At 40.0% G+C, this 19538-nt stretch overlaps 1 protein-coding gene across 1 annotated transcript in view; it reads left to right on the top strand.

The window, feature by feature from the left end:
- PRKX (protein kinase cAMP-dependent X-linked catalytic subunit) overlaps positions 1–4651 on the top strand; it is a 62320-nt gene extending 57669 nt beyond the window's left edge. Inside the window, exon 9 of the mRNA XM_075427926.1 lies at positions 912–4651. The gene's annotated coding sequence lies outside the window, so the exon portion shown is untranslated. The remainder of the gene's footprint in view (positions 1–911) is intronic.
- The last annotated feature ends 14887 nt before the right edge of the window (positions 4652–19538 follow it).

Genomic DNA, 19538 nt, shown 5'->3' with positions numbered 1-19538 from the left:
TTTGGTGTTCTGCAGTGACGAAGAGTTGTTCACATACAGATATTTAAGTCCTTGTGTCCTTAAAACTTTTAAATAGTGTGTTAAAAGCAAATATCGAGATTGATTTGACAGATAAGGAAATGTGATTGTTCTTGATTGCAAGATTTTGACATGTGGAAAGCAGACTCCACAATCTGTAAGATTGTAAAGTAGGTATGTTTATTCAGCACCGGGCAGCACGGGGGGGTAGTCCCACCAAAGTCGTGCGCACTGAGCAGCAACGTGTCTCTTCAATTTATACAATCAAATATTACATATACATTAGATTTCCCAATACACCTATACATATGCATCTATCCTCATTGCATATCAAAATTAGTTCTGAGAAATAATTTCCATATTATAATTAGTTCCAAGAAGTAATTTCCATATACTCCTTCCAGTTGCACTTGCGCAGTGCCTCCTAGTGGTGGTCATCGGGGGTCCCAAGATGAAGGCTCATCCTCTTCATCATGGTGTTCGCTGGTTGACCTTTGTTTCTGCGCAAACTCAGTTCTCTCCTGGCTCCCATCCATACAGCAGGGTCGGTCTTAACCGGTTCTAAGCGACTTCCACCCCCTATCAGGAACTGACCCCTTTGTATGGAGATGCAAGACTCTCTGCTTCAGTTAATTTAGACAATAGATAGGCACTATCAATTCTCTTTAAATGCACCGCAACTATTAAGTAATGCTACTTCTACTAAAATCCCTTTTAACCCCTTCCTTCAATTTTTGTATGAAGAATGAAGACTTTAGTTAGAGGAATATGGTTGTCAGATTAATTCTGTACCCTGGATTCTGTTTTATAACTGTGACAGGGTGATACTTGTCGTTCAATTCACATGCTCCACACTGTATTTTCTGTTCCTTTTTCATTATTTTTTATCTTAGAAACTGGAAGGAAATTGAAGTGCTAAGAGCAAGTCTGAAGAAAAATGGAGTTCATACGTAAATGAAGACTTTCTTTGTGGATAAGAATGATACTGCGTTCAGATATGTGTATTAGTATATATATATATAGTAAATACCTAAAGAATTGGAGGCGGGCAAGAATAGTTTTTTGCGGTAAACATTTGACATTAGTAAATTGTAATATTGATAGTCTACTCTGAAGTAGGCTTACTAAAATGGTATATTTTAGGATTTTTTTTTAACTTATGTTTTAGTTAAGTTTCCTGCAATTCCCAGATCCTTTTTGCATAGTTAACTCATAGACTTAATTTTATAAGTTTATACTAAACTTGTGTAATTAAAAGCACAAATTAGTATATATGTATATAATGAATACAATACAACTAAAGCACAGGAACTGTGCAAAGATGTAAATTTTTGTACTTTGCAGAGTCTATGATTTTTATTTTTCAAATAATGTTTTTCAAGAAGTTCTCTAGGAATAAAAATCTTAAAAGGATAAATGAGTTTTTCATCATCTTATATACATTTTATAATTCTTTGTAAAAAATAAAAATAATTAAGTTTTAAAAAAGATTTGTACCTAAAATTTACAATGCCTCACACTTGCAACCTAGTACTTGAAAGCAGAAAGACAAGGGCATGTTTTATTGTTGACTAAGATGCATCTTAATGGCTAATACATGAAGTTTTGTTACAATGATGTCTCTTTACAAACCAAGATATTGAATGATCATACGCTGTCTGAAATGAGATTTCTCACATGAAGACTGTCTGTAAACATACAATTTGGTGCATACTGATAACAGGGCTCTAACTGGCTCTTACAGGAGTTGTTCTCTCTCAAGCTTGCTCTCATCTTTAGCTGTAAAGCATGAACCATAACAGATGTTTTCATTATTGAAATAGTTATTGTTGAATGCTTGGCACTTCAGAATATCAAAGGGAAAACTGAATATATATATTTGAGCCTGATTCTTCTGCTTCTGCTTTCAGAAATGTGCTAAAGTCTCTGCTGCCAGGAATTCCATATGTACAGAGTTCAAACCTTAGATGTAAGGAGCTCCTTTTTTCATCCTGTACTAACATCTTTCTAGCAGCCTGAGTACACTGTATTTAGGAAGTATTTACAATACTGCTTCATTTTAAGTAGCACCAATTATCAGTATGTGCATATGTACGTGTCTATGTATATGAATACACATAAACATGAAGGTAAATTGTATACAAGTCAGGACCTTTTTTTAGTGTTTTTTTCATGTTACATGTTGTGACACTTGTGTTAAAATAGAGGAATTGATTTTGAAGTGCTGTGATTTCAAAAAGTAATTACATTATTTCAGACGTTGTGGTTTAGTGAAATTAAGACATTTAGACCAAAAATATTTTTTTCGAAAGCACATCAGTTCGCTGGAGTACCACTGCTACGACTGATGGCTCTACACAGAACTGTTGAAGCAGACCATACAGACAGTTTCTCCCACAAACAGCTCTCCGCATTTTTTGTATGAAATGCCATGAGCAATATAGGCCAAAGATTCATTCTTCTGAACTAAATCCTGAATGTTTATGAAGTAGACATTCTAATAATCGCTAATTAAATTACCATGTTTATAATTTTATGGTGGATCTGCAGCTGGAGTCTCCTCGTGGAAAAGTGACCTCTATTTTCCTTTGTTTAGCTCTAAACAGTACAGAAGTGCGGTTGAGAACTTGAAATTTCTAAGCTGTTAGATCTATTTCTTCATAAAGCAAGTCTAACTTTAAGAGGCTGCATAACTTATTGCAAAAATGCACAATCTGTAACAAAACCAGGATACTTCAAACCGGTAATTCTGGAATATCACCAAGTCTTCTTAATGTTATGCAAGCGCCACAAGTTGATGGTCCCAGCTGCCACTCAGTAAATACTGTGTAGTAATGTATAATGCAATACAGGAAAATCCATAGAAAATGATAAATTTAACCTGGTAAAACGTACCTTATTCACTTGAAAAAATGAATCTGGTCCACTGTACTTGTATGCATGGAATTAGTTATTCCAAATCAATCAGACAAAGCAAGCTGTGTTTTATGCGCTTCAGTTTTTCTAAAGGGAGCAAGCACAGTTCAGGGTTTTCTTTTAATGTGTAAGCTTACAGTATTTTTTATGGAATCTGAGTACTACAAAAACAGTCTCTTACTTAAACGTGTACATACTGCGATGAGCAACTGTGCTAAATATTTTTTTTCAGATTTAAAAACTGCACTGTGTTTAAGTCTTCAAAGCTGAGGAAATAAAGTTACACTTGACTAATGTGCCACATTGGTGGTTGGAAGTTTTGAATGCTTGAACAACAGGAGATAGCGGATTTTCTTTTTATGAATCTTATCCATTGCTGGCAGTGGATGCACTGACACTCATTAGGATAGAGACTAAAGAAACAAATACAATCTTAATAATACTGCTAACCCATTGACTTTACATTGTTTCCAGAGTCATGTGTACATATGCCTAACTACTGACCTCGTCAAAAAGCTTTCTGGTACAAAACTGCTTTCAAATTTTTTTAATTTAATTCCTTAATTAAAAAAAAAAATCAACAAAACATTTTTGAAGCATTATTTGAAGGGATCAGGTATTTTCTCTACAGTCTTGAACATAATGAGCTGTTATTACCTGCCCATTTTATTTATTTGCACAAGTGAGTCTTTTATTTTAAGTCTTTCCTGGGATTTCATGGCCCACTAGGGTAGTTCTGTTTGAGTGCTCACGCAGAAGGCCCTGGATACACACTGCACAAAGGACTCTGGATTTATGGGGTTTTTTTAAGCAGGCTAGAAAAGATTTTTATTTCCTATTCAAGTATGGTATTCTCTGAAGTTCGTTTTATTATGGTTGCTTCTGTTAACATGTGTTTTTGCATATAGACTGTTGCATAAGGACTGTTTTCATTCAAGAGCCCGTAGGCCTTTGGTATTCTACTTTGGTGGACAAGAATGTTAAACATTAAAGAACAACCTTTATTTTTAAGTTTTATATATATATATATTTTTAATTGCCCAATTTGAGGTTTTAAGTGATAAATGTGCATTGTAAACTCAATTGCCTTGGAACCAAATGATATAAATGCTTCATGATTTCAATGGAGAACATGCTGTAGATTTTCCTGTAAATTAGCTTGATCAATGAATATGTGTGCTACTGAGCTTTAACTAATGTGATCTTCCACTGTAGAAAGTCATTGTTAATCGATCAGATATAGGTACTAAACTATGTTTAAATGGATGAACAGGGATTTTGCAGTTTTGAAAGCAATTAAGATATGGCTGTTCCTCAGCCCATCTGCTTGCCATTCAGAAGAGTTGTAATGCAGTGCTTCCTACGCTATACAATTATTTTTCAGCTTTCAATGACTGTAGCATGATTCCTTTTTGTACTGTACTGTGTACAGACTTTCAATGTTTTGCACTTTTCTATGGCAAACCTTGACTGCTTTATAAATACTCTGTTGTGTACTAAGTAGTGATAGTGGTATGTGTACTGCATAATCAGTTTGAACTGCTAGACTTGCGAGGTTATCTTGGACTAATGTTGTACGTTGCTGGTTGCTTGTTGTAGCTCACATGTGTAAGTACTGTTCAAAGTCAGCCCTCATTGCACAATGAAAATCACTGTGATCTGTACATAAACCCTAGTAAAATTTTATTGCTGTTTAATTTATGTAATATCTGTCAAATCTGGATTCATTTAATAAACCTTTATATCTTTTTAAATGTTTAAACTTAGTTTGCTTCCATTTATGTTGGGAGGAGGTAGAGGTTCTTCGTACATAAAAATGATGAAGGGGAGAGGAGTAGATAAACAACTGTTACTTCTTTTCAGGAGTTAAGTTTTTCCAGAGCAAGACACAAGCGCTGGAACATATTTCAGTTGGCGTGGAAGAAGCACCCAAAAGTATATTTTCATATTTGTTTCATGTAGTGGACCCATAATGAAAAGTGTGAACTCGGACTTCTCATTAAACTTTAATTATATGACCCTAATTGCTTGAACGTTTTCACAACTTAATGTTGTGAAAACTGTCTGGAACACTCATTTCAATCATTTTCTTTAAGTATCAAAAAAATATTCTTGTGATGTTAGGCACACCTAACTAAACCTTTATTTCATCTTCCATCAAGAACTTCAAAAGTCCATTTTCAACAAAATTCGTTTAGCTGTTGGTGTTAAATTACTTCTCCCGGGTCAATTGTGTTACCCACTAGATGGCTGGATACAGTTCGGACTAGTTAAGGGTTGTTCTTTTAACACAGAACTTTGTGCTTTCTTTCTGCTTGGCTTAATTCTAGATTTTGTGCATTGGTGGTTTTCTCCTGTAAACCACATCATGTGCTTCAAGAAACTGCTAGTGGAAAGTGAAGGAACAACACATGAGCCCTGGCAAGCTTTTAGTCGTGTCCTTGACATGAATCAAAACAACTGCTCAATTAAATCAAATTTTTGAGTGTTAGCAAGTGTCCAGGGTGTTTGTAAAGAATTTTGTTTGACGTCTTGTTCTTACTGCAGCTTTCTGCCATGTGGTAGAGTTTTTGTTCATTTGTTCTAACTTTAGTACTATACCTGTTTTGACTGCACATGTAACTCCAATTCTTATCCAGCAAAGGCCATCTTAAATACACTTTTTCACTCATGCAGGGCAGGTAAGTTTTGCTGGTGTAGAAGTTTGTATGGACCGTACTCACATAGCATTACTCATTACTCCCAGATCTGTCTCACTTCCATGGCTCATTAGCTGTTTTTACTGCAAAACACTGTTAAAACAGTATTTGACAAGAACCCACCCTTCTGTGACCTACTGTTAACCAGCAGCAGTATGATACCATAAGAAATGGTTGAAAGCAGCTGGCACTGTTGCAACTCTGGATCTTGGCCAGTGCTTCATGAATTGGTATATAATTCACATATCGAGCTCTTCCTCGTGCAAACTCCTGCTAGCTGCTACAATCTCAGCTTCAGAATTTAGGCAGCTTTTCGCAGGGAAAGTAAAAGGCTTTTCTGCCGTTGTCAGAAGAAGCGTCTAGCTTTCCTTTCTCTATTCTACTCCCCCTTTCCACCTACCCTTCCAAAAAACGCTACGGATGAATGTATGTCAAGTTTCGTATTTATCCTTGAAACCAGGAATATTGTAAAATTTTACCAAGCTGAATTGTAAGAACTCCTTTCAATGTATCCAAATATTTTTCTAGTCTTGTGCAGGAATATTCAAAACTGTGAGAACAGAAAATTACAGCAGTAAGTAGGGGTGTTATACCAGCTTTGGCTTACGGTACCAAATTATCCAATTTTTATCCAATTTGCTGCATTTGTTTTAGTGTCAATGAGTTGTTTGGGCAGCTGAGCGCGAAGCATCCCTTCCTGTGTCTGTAATTTAGGATGCAGGCCACTGAAGTTTCTGAGGGAAATCCCAAAACTGATACGCACCTGGAGCACCAAAAATGCAGGCCTGTCTTGCTTCTAGCATGTGAAACTCTAGGGTGCTGTGCATGTGCTGTCTCTACTGCAATGATTTTTTTTTTTTTACTTGGTATATCAGAGTATCATAAATACCTTGAAAAGTGTGGTTTGTTTCAGCTTAAACAACTAACCGACTTGAGATTTTATTTGTTATTATTTATTTCTTCAGCTTGTTGTCTATATTCTGGACGGTGATAATAAAGAAGGCAAATGGAAGAGAAAAAACTAATTTGGGAAACACATAAGCTTGAACTGAACTTAAATCCAAGAAAGAACTTGGTATGCCTGAGCAGTACGTACTTGTACATGTACTTGCTCTATCTTGCAGAGCTAATGAATGCCTTCTTTGCTTCAGTCTTCAGTGCTAAGACTGGCCCTCAGGAATCCCAGGCCCCGGAGGTAAGAGAGGAAGCCTACAGAGAGGACGACTTTCCCTTGGTCGAGGAGGACTGTGTGAGGGATCGCTTAAGCGATCTGGATGTCCACAAATCCATGGGCCCCGATGGAATGCACCCACGAGTGCTGAGGGAGCTGGCGGATGTCATTGCTGAGCCACTCTCCATCATCTTTGAGAGGTCCTGGAGGACAGGAGAGGTGCCCAAGGACTGGAGAAAGGCCAATGTCACTCCAATCTTCAAAAAGGGCAAGAAGGAGGACCCAGGGAACTACAGGCCGGTCAGCCTCACCTCCATCCCGGGAAAGGTGATGGAGCAGCTTATCCTGGAGGCCATCATGAAGCAAGTGGAAGAAAAGAAGGTTATCAGGAGTAGTCAGCATGGATTCACCAAGGGGAAATCATGCCTGACCAATCTGATAGCTTTCTACGATGACATGACTGGCTGGGTAGACGAAGGGAGAGCTGTGGATGTTATCTACCTTGACTTCAGCAAGGCTTTCGACACAGTCTCCCATGATATCCTCCTGGGGAAGCTGAGGAAGTGTGGGCTGGATGAGTGGTCAGTGAAGTGGATAGAGAACTGGCTGAATGGCAGAACTCAGAGGGTTGTCATCAGCGGCGCTGAGTCTAGTTGGAGGCTGGTGACAAGTGGTGTCCCTCAGGGGTCAGTACTGGGCCCAGTCTTGTTTAACTTCTTCATCAACGACCTGGATGAAGAGTTAGAATGTACCCTCAGCAAGTTTGCTGACGACACCAAACTGGGAGGTGTGGTGGATACACCAGAAGGCTGTGCTGCCATTCAGCGTGACCTGGATAGGCTGGAGAGCTGGGCAGAGAGGAACCTGATGAGGTTCAACAAGGGCAAGTGCAGGGTCCTGCACCTGGGGAGGAACAACCTCATGCACCAGTACAGGCTTGGGGTGGACCTGCTGGAGAGCAGCTCTGCGGAGAGGGACCTGGGTGTCCTGGTGGACGACAGGTTAACTATGAGCCAGCAGTGTGCCCTGGCTGCCAAGAAGGCCAATGGGATCCTGGGGTGCATCAAGAAGAGTGTGGCCAGCAGGACAAGGGAGGTTCTCCTTCCCCTCTACACTGCCCTGGTGAGGCCTCATCTGGAGTACTGTGTCCAGTTCTGGGCTCCCCAGTTCAAGAAGGATGAAGAGCTACTGGAGAGAGTCCAGCGGAGGGCTACAAGGATGGTGAGGGGACTGGAGCATCTCCCCTACGAGGAGAGGTTGAGGGAACTGGGCTTGTTCAGCCTGAAGAAGAGAAGGCTGCGAGGGGACCTTATAAATGCCTACAAATATCTGAAGGGTGGGTGTCAGGAGGATGGGGCCAAGCTCTTTTCAGTGGTGCCCAGTGACAGGACAAGGGGCAATGGGCACAAACTGAGGCACAGGAAGTTCCGTCTGAACATGAGGAGGAACTTCTTCCCTCTGAGGGTGACGGAGCACTGGAACAGGCTGCCCAGGGAGGTTGTGGAGTCTCCTTCTCTGGAGATATTCAAGACCCGCCTGGACAAGGTCCTGTGCAGCCTGCTGTAGGTGACCCTGCTTCGGCGCGGGGGTTGGACTAGATGACCCACAGAGGTCCCTTCCAACCCCTACTATTCTGTGATTCTGTGATCACTAAGGGCTGTAGAGAAAAGTGTGCCTGTTCTAGGTTTATGCTGGCTGCTAAGCTATAAACTGATCTTCTTCCCAGTATTGTATAAAAAGAGGTAGTTGTGGGAGTCAGTTTATTTCTACTTTAGTCAGTAACTAATGTAGAGAATTCTTGAATCTAAAACCCCTTTGTTGGAGGAGAACAGTGCTTTAGAGTCATCATCCTCTTAATTTTCTGTTCTGTGCAAGTGTAAGCAGTGCAGGGGAGATAGAATCATTAAGGTTAGAAAAGATCATCAAGTCCAACCATCCACCCATCACCACCCTGCCTGCTAAACCCTGTCCTAAAGTGCCATGTCTACACGTTTTTTGAACACCTCCAGGGATGGTGACTTCATCACTTCCCTGGGCAGCCTAATCCAATGCCTGACCACTCTTTCAGTAATGAACTTTTTCCTAATATCCAATCTAAACCTCACCTGATGCAGCTTGAGGCCACGATGGTTGTGCTTTGAATGCTGCTACTGTTATAAATCACACAAAGAAAACAGCAGCTTGCTTGAGCATGGAGTGTGGCAGGCTTCCTCCAGAGCCTAAATTTAAGTCCTCTCACCTTGAAGGACCAAGTCTTTTAGCAGGTTTGTGAGAGTGTAACTGAGCAGCTTAGCAAATATTAAGACTGAGCATTAAAAAAACTGAGCTTTTCAGTAGCGGCTTGTTCAAAGTCCACATTTCTTCAGAAGTTACACATTAGACATCTCAATTTTTGGTTTAGGATACAAAAAGAAGACTTTCAGCTGTTCAGCTCTTCTGAATTTTGGTGAACAGATGTCATAAGCACGGATTGTTTCAGATTGTGTGTGTAGTATCTAGTACTTTCTCTGACCTGGTCTTAATTTCTCAATTTAAAAAGAAATTTTAAGTTAATTTAGGACCCTTTTCTAATCAAGATGCTTGTAAAAATATTTAACTGAAGCAGGGCTGCTAGACTGCGTTAGTATAGTAAAACTTTCATAAGTGGCATGTCTTTCATTTCTGCTGATCAGCGGTTTCCTTTGAGGCATGCTGACTAAGCACAGGTAAATAAACAGAAGTAGGTAACACATCTTTGTGTTAACAAAACTGAGCTGGGAGCATGTATATAAATGTGTTATTGAGGAACAGCAAAATTTGTTCCAGGTTAATGCTTTCATGGTTTGAGCATATTCAGATTTAGGATTCTGCTTACCGCCCTCTCTCGTAAAGCAGCGCTGGAGTCCTGTGCTGTGACGCTTGCTTCCTCCTGCCAGTCTGCCATCATCCATGCAGCAGCAGTAACTCAGCCGATTAACTTGACTGATATATGAGAAATGTTTTCTTGCTGTGAACTGAACTTTGGATCAAAAGCACTACTTCTGCTTACTTGATCTGAAAAGGAATTTCCAATAGCTGAGTGTAGCTGACGTCTTTCTATTCTCTCTGCAGGCATTTGCCACTGGGGAGCAAGACTATTGTAATTTGCTGTAAAGTAACACAACACTCAGACAGCACGTTTTGAACTCATTTTAAAATCTTTACATAAAGCTCCTGTGACTTGTGTAATCCTCAGCAAAAACTTGGCGATGAAAGGGGGGGGCGTGTGGTGGTGGATTACTTAAGTAAGCGTAGTTAGGGACCTAGTCTGTTCTTTACTTTCACTGTCTGGCCATTGAGGAAAGGGACGGGTTTAGGGTTTTTTGTTGTTGATTGTCTTTTTTTGTTGTTGTTCCTAGGCAGGCCCTCAGTACCTGAGTGACCGTTACTCTTGAGTCAGGTTTTCTTGTTGAGCCTTGGTTTTGACATAATGAATTTTTGGATTGTGAAAATGACTGTGAAGTCTGTTTGGAGACTCTGTGGATTCTGCCAGTAATTAACAGTTGTAAATTTTATTTATACAGCTGGTGATTATTACATGCAAAATATGACAGGTTTGAAATTAATATGTTAATTTGTTTAAAATGTTAATACTTTAATACACTGACTTGACAGGCACATAAAGAAAATCTATGTATTCAGTTTAAGAACAAGATATTTAAAAATGTCAAGGCTTTTGAAGTAAAGTGTTTTAAGACTGGAAACAGAGTAATATTGTCTGAATAAACAATTGTCTGAATAAACAAGTGTCAGGAAGGTGACCTGATTTCAATTCTTCAGCTGGGGATTAAAACCTGAAGCTATTGAATGAAGAATGAAAAGAGGAGGCTGGCAGTCTTTCCTCTCTTCCACCCACATGTCAAAAATGAAGTAGTAGGAAAAAATATCGCTATGGCACTAGCTAATGTGTAGCACTGAAGCTGAGATATCTACAGGGCATTTCTCAAAACTGTAATCCAGGTCATGGTGAATGCTCCGCAGAGTGTCCTCTGTTCTGTTAGACAGATTCTACTAGGGTGCTTTCGTTGAAAAAAACGATGAGATGAGATATATTGGTAGTTACTTACCTCCTGAGAAGAAGTTATTGATTGTTGCCATTCATGGAATGCCTTTTGTGTGACTTTGAAGTGTAGGTCTCTGACAGAAGTATAAAATCTGGCTTATTACCCTCAAAAGCAGCCTTTACCTAAAGGGAAAAGGAGCTGCTTATAGTTAATACTGTTAACCGTATCTTTGTTTTTTTTTCACATTCAAAATTAGTAAGTATGGACATGAAACATTAAATTGCTTGAAGTTTGGCATGTGACGTCACATTTGTTAAGCAAAGGAGGCAGTACAGCTTTAAAATACGGGGATTTTTCACTGTTTTTTTCTGTATGTCTATTAAACAATACACATGGACGTCAAAGGAAGAGTGAAGTTGCCAATACAAGCAAGTTTTCAGCTTCTAGGTTTTCTGTGGAGTAGATATCTTTTCGTAGGTAATAAGTTTACCAGAGGGTGGGATTCATGGAGTGAAATGAAGGATAACCTATCAGCCTAGGAAACGAGCTTCCATTGGGCTTGTGGTGATAGACAATAGTTGCAAAAGTTTTTTTGAAGTTCCAAGTATAAAATAAGATTCAGTGATCAAACACTGGAGTAATTATTTTTGTGATTGTAATTAAAAAATAAAAACAAATAGATTTTCTTATCGTACCAAAGCCAAAATCATGAACAGTACTGAAACATATTCTCCTTATTTGACTTAGTTATGAGTCTGTGTGTTCTGGATTTTTTTTCTGATTTCCAACTGTCAACAATAGTAGTAATTAATACAATAAAAATGAAAACAAGGACTCATTTACCTTGTAACGCCTTTAAGCTTCTAGTGTATTCTGTGCAGTGAGTGGAGATTTCATCGTATTTGAAATAATTCAGTCCATAACTTTTTAAATCTCTTTGGTTGATCTTAGATTGGCATGGCTTCAAGCAGCAGAAAAGAGAAAAGCTGTAAGAAGATTACAGAAACATATGTTGTCCAAAAGTGTAGGGTTTTGGTTGTGTTTTTTTCTTCCCTGCATAGGGCCATAGCGTATGATGTATTGGAAGGAAAAATGCAAGCCACCTTGAAAATCAGGTTTGAGTTACAGTGTAGTTTCATATGTTGCCAAAAAATTGTTGCATTTACTGGCTTTTAGCTAGTTCCATTTTAAGACATCCATAGCTGTATTTTCCTGTACTGTTTTGGAAGTGCCTGCTTCGTGTTCCAGCTTGTTTCCCTGTTGCCCTGAGGGTGACATTCAGTGGAGTTCGCTTCTGTTTATTGTCGAAAAAATCTCTGATCCTGTTTCTTCTCAAGGTGTTATGGGAGGTAGCAGCGATAAATGACATATTGAAACAATGCGGTTTTGGGAGTCACATGAAAGACTGAATGAGAAATAAACCAAAGCATTCCAAACAAAAGAGAGGGGAAAAGCCCGATGGTGCTAGTGTCTTTAAAAGGATTTCCAGTAACACAATTAAGTGATAACCTTCAAAACAAGCTCATAAGATACAAAGCTTATGGATCAAAGGCAGTTTCTCCATTAACGTCACTTGCTTCGTCTACCCAATCTATTTCATTTTGGACATTTTGAATATGGGGAAATCACTAAGTAGGGGTGTATGAAACTGGCTGAAAAAAGAGAGTCTCTGGGTAAAGGAAAAAGTGAAAAAAAAAATTCTACAAACCTCTAATATAAATGTAACACTGTATAGCAAATGTTTACCTGTGGCAAAAGGGGAAAAAAAAAATCCTGCATTGCATTTGTTTCATGGTCACCTTAGCACATTTAGGCAGTGTTCCTTTCTTTGGTTGGAGTTTTGTTTTTTTTTTAAATTGGAAAAAGGACTGCACAAAATAAAAATCTTTGACATCTATTTCCTTTGATACTGTATCCTCTTATTTCTATAAGAATGAAGTCAAAACCAACTAAAAAGCACCACCACCCATGAAGTACTTGATTTAAGGCAGATGCAGCTTCTTGGGGTGGCGAGAGCACTTGAAAGTAAAGAACAGCAACATCTCAGGAATGGGAGAGAAAATGTTATTTCCTTGGGTTTCTGAAATTTTCTGTCTGAATCTCATACTCGGTGCCTTATGTTACAGCAGAGGGACTCAGGACTTCAAAGATCAAATCAGGTAAATGGGTGGGGGGGGCGAAAATGCTTGGGAAAAGTTTTGACTTTCACTTGACCATTTCACAGTATCACAGGATGGTTGAGGTTGGAAGGGACCTCTGGAGGTCATCTGGTCCACCTACAGCCAAAAGAATAAAACCGTATTTTGCATTCATCCCAAATGAAATCTTTGGAACTATCCCTAAAAGTTAAGAAAATAAAATATACAATGCTCTTTTTTTTTTTTTTTCTATTTCACTAAAAAATAAAGTATTTGTTTATGGATTATTTTTTTTTCCATTTTAAAGTTTTCCAAACAGCCACTAAACTAATAATTTCATTGTTCTCACAACTTTAACTTCAGCAGAGTTGAAATAACGAGCTACAGAATTTGTTCAGTGCCTTGTCTTCGCAAATGCTGTGGAAGGACTGTTTAACCTCTCTGGACTTCAGGGAGGTCTGCAGTCGTGAAATGGACGATGGGTTGGTGTCAACTGCTGCACACTGGTTGCTCCTGACGAGCAAGTTCTTCTTGTGAAGGTGGTGCTCATTTGCAGTCTCTGTAGACAGCTTTGGGTTTTCATATGGAAGAAAACAGATTTTGTATGTCAACCAGCTCACGGTAGAAAGTATGTTACCTCATTGACTTCGTGTGTAGAACCAAGTTTCCAGCAGTTCATAAACTTTTTTTAACTCAGAGGTGTTTTAAATGGCTATGCCATTCAACCTCTTTTGTCTTAAGTCTAGAAAGCTAGTGTGGCCTTTCTCTGGCTCTGTGGAGGGTGGCTGAAATCAGTGTAAGACCCAGCTCTTAGCAAAATGAGGGACAGAAGACTGATGTGCTCACATGTTGCTGGGTGTGCACCACATCCAAAGAATACTGGACGCTGTTCAAAATATGCCTCTGTCAGATAAAGAAGTTTCATCAGAAACTTATTTTCATCCAGTTCTTTCTATGGTGATGCCACAAGCTGGCAGATAATGAAGTCTTGTAACATTGTGCTTGCATTTCCACCAGACGTGGTTGTCTGGATGATTCATAAACACCGAGGAGCTCCCGTGCGGCTAGCTGGAGTGTGGAAAGAGAATGCGTCAGCACAAAACAGCCCTTCCAGGAACCATGAGCCCAAGCATGATCGCGTTTGGCTTGCCAGCCAACTCTTTCATCACAGGCAGACAGGAATGGAGCACAGCGCGACACCTCTCAGAAAAGAAGACATTACTTAGGGCTGGGAGGTCGTTCAAGGAAAAAGCTGGAGCAGCTACGTGTCTGTTCCTCGGGCTGGGTGACAGAGCTGTGCGATAGGTCTACAGACACAGACCTGTCCGCACCCACCCCAAATGTATAACTACCATATTGCTCATGCAGGGCTCCTCGTGTCAACAAAGTAATTCCCTCTATTTTGGCTTTTACTAATACAGAGAGTACATCTCCTCCTTCCTCCACTGAAAACCGTGCCATGAGAATTGGCCTGGAATATGTTTAACTGAAAACAGAGGAAGAATGATGCCATTTCCAAGTAATGCCTTTCTTGTGATATACTCCTTGTTTACGTAGCAATCCGTTTATGTGCATACAGTAATGACACTATTTTTTTAATCCCCCTCTTATGAAATACCTTATAATGAAAAAGACAAATATTCCAGACAAGGAAGCGTTTCACCACTGTTAATTAATAGAACGTGGATTGTTCTTGCCCTTTTTGTGACAGGAGGAAAAAGGAAGAATTGTTCTGCTTTAAAAAAAAAAAAAGTATGTTAAGGAATAAAATAACCACAGAATTATTGTTATAGTGTATTCTAGAGTCATAGTATTTATTTTTAAGCAACAGTAAATCATTCAATTGTTTCAAACAGGGTTAGTTCCAAACAGTTCTAAATGTGGAGTTAAAGAATTCATTTTGCGAAGACGTGCAGGAAAACAAAACACTCTTCCTCTCTCGTTTCCTGTTTGAACTGATGAGAACTCGGGCTCCTCTTTAGTTAACTTGGCAAGCATTACTCCCCCATGAACAATCTTTTTAGTCAAGGATCACAGAATGTCCTCTTCTCATATGAAAAGCAAGAATTTATGATCCAGTGTGTGTTGTGAAAAAAATGATGATTTTTTCCTTTAAAATTGAACCACACCACTATTAAAAAGCATTTTAATGGCTTCATACTATTGTGTACGGAAGTGATTCCCCTTTCAGCTTTTTCTTTTTAGTACATTATGTATTGTCTTCTAATACTGCTGATCGCAATTTTAGAAGTGTAATATATAGCAATGAAAGCACAGCAAGGCACAGTGAGGTAAGCAGAACATCAACTGTCATGCACCAGGTGCTCTGATTCCTCCTGATAGTCCTGATTCAAAAAGGAGTGATATAAATGAATCAGGAGATGGAGACTCGGTCCCAAGAAATTAAGTAAATGGCTAAAGAGCTTCAAAATGGCCTTAGACGAAAAGAGATTGCATGGACCTCTGGAGGGGCTGTGTCTCCGCTCGCGTGCGGCATCAAGGGTTTCTTTGAGACTGTAAGTGTGGACTTAGAGTATAAGGAGGCTCAAGAGTTTTGGGACTTAAGTCACAAGATTTTTTATTGTATCCTTGTGAGTCTGCCACACTGGATATTTTATGATTGAAATATATATTTTGTGATATTCATGTCTGCAAATACTAGTGATTCTGAAAGTGACAGCATCACTGGGGTCAGTGAGCGTGGTAGACATCACTCACAAAACATAGTCCATTTAACTGAGAGGCATCTAATGGGAGCATTTTCAACAACAGAGGTAATTCTGGTTTTTCTTTGTTTTTCTGGTATTTTCTAAGAAGTTCTAACCTACTGTGGCAATCGTGGCAATAGTTTGATTCAGATGAAAACCATGGAACTGTTTAACTGCATAATCATTAAAGATTCCCTGTTCACGTCAGTCAAGGTCATACAAGTAGCTCAGATGTGATTTAAGAAGACTAATGTTGATACACTCTACTATCCTTTTAGGTTGCCTTTACTCACTGAAAAATGGATTTGTCGTCACATTATGGGACCTGTAAATTTGTCTTATACTTGAATATGGTAATGAGATTGGGAAGATTAATTCTTTTGTAATAGTTTAGGAGTTTCAAAGTACTTCACGAAAACAAGATAAATTTCTTCCCGTGTTTGCCAGTCCATCTCCCTTAAGCCAGTCATAGTGGACTAACATCATAATGTTTCTGTTTTAACTGGATGAAACAACAATTATTAACTTTGAATGTATAAATCAGGCATTTTGAAGGGAAAAATAGATGGTACTTGGCCAGCACCAAAGTACTGTGAAAAAAAAGAAAATCCAAACCTGAATCAAAATTTCTGGTTTTCCCTTTACATAGTCTCCCAGAGAAGTAGCTGGGAGATAAATCAAGGACGAAGCGATTCAGTTCATAAGAATCATTCAACACAGGATTTCACAGACAAGAAAATCCTTTACTAATACACCGAAATATTTTCGTACCCAGCTCCCATATGCGATCATTAAAAAGCGTGATTCAACAGGCTGGAAATGCATCACCCTCATGTACAATGACAGTGCCATGATCCAATAAAGAGCTTCTACAGACCTTTTTTTTCAGTCTGAGTTTTCCACAGCGTCCAAGTAGTGGGTGAAAATTCTCCTGAAGGCCTGTGGTACGCTGGATTTTTGCACATGCTTGGATGCTGTACCGAAGGGAACCTGTCGCTCTAGGTCATGTATTTCAGCTCAAGCCAAGGGCTGAGTACCTTCCAGGTGGTTATCCAGCATCTGTCATGAGCAGTCACCGTAAATGTGCTTCCGGAGTCAAATTAGTACTTAAAATTCTTTGATAATTTTGTCTCCACGAGTGTCTCCCAGAGTTAACGAAGTGGTGCCGCTCTCTGCACTGCTGGAAGGAGGCGGATGGGCTGGTGCTGGGTCGGGGAAGCCCTGCTGGCAGTGGCACAGGGCGGGGAGACGTGACCCTCGTCGGGACGGGGACCCGCCAGCCGCCGCAGAGCGGTTGCCTCCACCTCGCAGGGCCGGCTGGCTGCAGGCACCCAGCCCCAAAGATCATTTTTGGTCGGTGCGTGCGTGGTGGAGGTGCTGAAGCATCTCACTGCACACGGTGCAAACCCAAACACCCACTCGTCTCTTCCATCTTTCAGTGGACCTGTAACGATGGCATAAATATGGGAGCTGAAATAAGAAGTGGTCTTTTGCCATTGTATTTTAGCAAGAGGAGAGTCTTGTAAGCATTATCCAAGGGGGGGCAAAAGGGAAAAAACTAAGTCCTGTGGGATAGAGCCTGTGGTCTGGGATTTGCACAAAGATGTTCACTAGCAGACGGCGAGAGAAAGCAGAGCTCTGACAGCTAACTGGGGGAAGAGGTGAGATGTGAAAGAGTGACGAGGTAGGAAAGAGAAGCTGTCGCAAAGCCAAAACGAATTATAAAGGAGTGAGGCTGAAAGGACTCAAATGGAGACGTTTCATTTGCCACTTCTTTGATGAAGAAGCAACCGCTTTAGAAAGCAAAAACATATTTAAAGCGGTTTTAGCATGTTGCGCCCTGGGAGTAAGCCTGTTCTTACGGCGTGGGTTGGTCTGCAGAGAAATCCTCTTTTCCCGAGGGGAGCTGGGGAGCGAGGACAGGCCCGTCTCACCACGCTTCGCAGCGGTGTAATCCAACTCACTTCAGCAAGCAGGGCTCCTGCGTCTGGTGGCTATTGCTATCAGTGTAGCAAAGCTAATTGCCCTGCTGGGAACCCCAGGCTTCTTTGGCTTTAGAGGCTGGAAATGTGCCATTGTTTGTCCTCTCCTCTCCTCTCTCTTTTAGTCACTTTCAATGGATACTATTTTATTATATTGTGGATAACTTCAATAAATATATATATTACTGTAGTTACATATGTAATAACACAGTGTTCTTTCCTTCACTCTCACAGATTTTCCTGTGAAAACCAAGCCTGATTGTTAGGTATCAGTTATCCATTGTGCAGCACCAGAACTGTAAGTTTGACTTTGTTTTCTAGTATAAATAGATAGTTTAATCTCATTAGTTATAGTAGTTTTTTATATCGATTCTCTGTATTATTGCTACCTGTGCTGTGTCCCCTGTGGGTAGATGTGTCTGCCTGGTACCTTTACCTAGCAGTACGTACCTGTACTTACGAGCTTTGATTGTCATGTGAGAATTTATGGTTTTCAGTACTCTTGGGATAAAATTACGTAGAAATTCCTTAGTGGGAGGGAAGAGAAAATTATGTAGAGCTCAGTGTACTGAATCTTCTTCTGTAGCCAGACATGGAGAAAATACTAGAAAAATTCTAGAAGAGGGTAAGCAAGCAACTGATTTTGCAGTCTAATTATTCATAACTAGCTTTTGCTGCTAGCTGAATAAAATCTCTCTGGGACTTCTTAGTTTCTGCTCTGTTTCTTACCTGCTCCATCTCTATCCCGTTTCTGGCCTTCCTACAGAAGAACTGCTGTGCCTGTTTGTTTGCGGAATGATAGTCTGGTGGCAGCAGTAGGGGTCAGGAGGAGTGAAGCAAAGATTAGCATAAATTATAGGGCAATTGCTGAGTTTCAGCATCCATGCAGGGACAGGAACGACTCTCACACATTGATGCAATGCACAATCAGTTCACTTTATTGCTCTGCTTGCGTGGTTATATACATTTTTCCGTATCTGTACACGCGATCACGCTTATTCGGATAGGCTACAGACATAAATCACGCGCTGCTCACGCACCCCATATTCCCTTATGATTGGTAACTATGCACTAAGGCCAATAGCAACAGACTGCCTCCACATCCTTGAACACATCTTGTTTTTGCTAACCCACATCATGTGCACTATCAGAACTTTCTCAATTGCTATTCTTAGCTGTCCTTTCCAGCGGCCTGTTCGGTTATGCTAACTGTTTTGCTTAAGTGGCCTAGTCATGCTAACTCTCAAGCTACATCAACCCCAACAGGCAATTATTTCAAAGATTTTAAAATGAGATTCAAAAATCCGCTGGGATAAGGTTAGAAAAAGAGTGATCTAGATTCTTACTGTGTAAACGGATCCAGACCTTGTACTTGCTCTACATAAAGGTCTTTTTTTCCAAGCATAGAACATAATATCCTACCTAGAGCTATAACCAGATCCTGTCTGATCCCAGCAAATTAAAAATAAAGATCATTTTTTTTAGGACCCTACAAGATGAAGAAAGATCCCACTGGTGTGAGAAGAGAGATGCGATTCCTGAGAGGATAACTCTGGTAAAAGACTCAACCTGCAGATGTGGAGCTGTGAATTTTCTAGAGATTTCTGTGACTGAGGAAAGAGTCTCCATTCTCCGAAATGCTTCTCTGCCCTCTCACAGGGCCAGCACAGTTAAACCTTTGCTTGTTGGCCATAGGAGAAGTGCCAAAATGGGGCACGCGGTTACTCACATAGTAAGAATTACTGGAGGGTTGGCAAACTGGCAAAAATTAGGTATGTGCCTCAAAAAAAAAGTAAGTGCTCCTGCTAGAAATAATAGGCACACTGCTGTCATGGGGCTGAATTTCCTTGCCTTTCTTGATCTTAGGCAGACACAGGCTCACAA

This window comes from Opisthocomus hoazin, chromosome 1 (genome assembly GCF_030867145.1).
Source record: "Opisthocomus hoazin isolate bOpiHoa1 chromosome 1, bOpiHoa1.hap1, whole genome shotgun sequence".
Taxonomy (NCBI): Eukaryota; Metazoa; Chordata; class Aves; order Opisthocomiformes; family Opisthocomidae; genus Opisthocomus; species Opisthocomus hoazin.
This window is presented reverse-complemented; position numbering and strand designations above follow the sequence as displayed.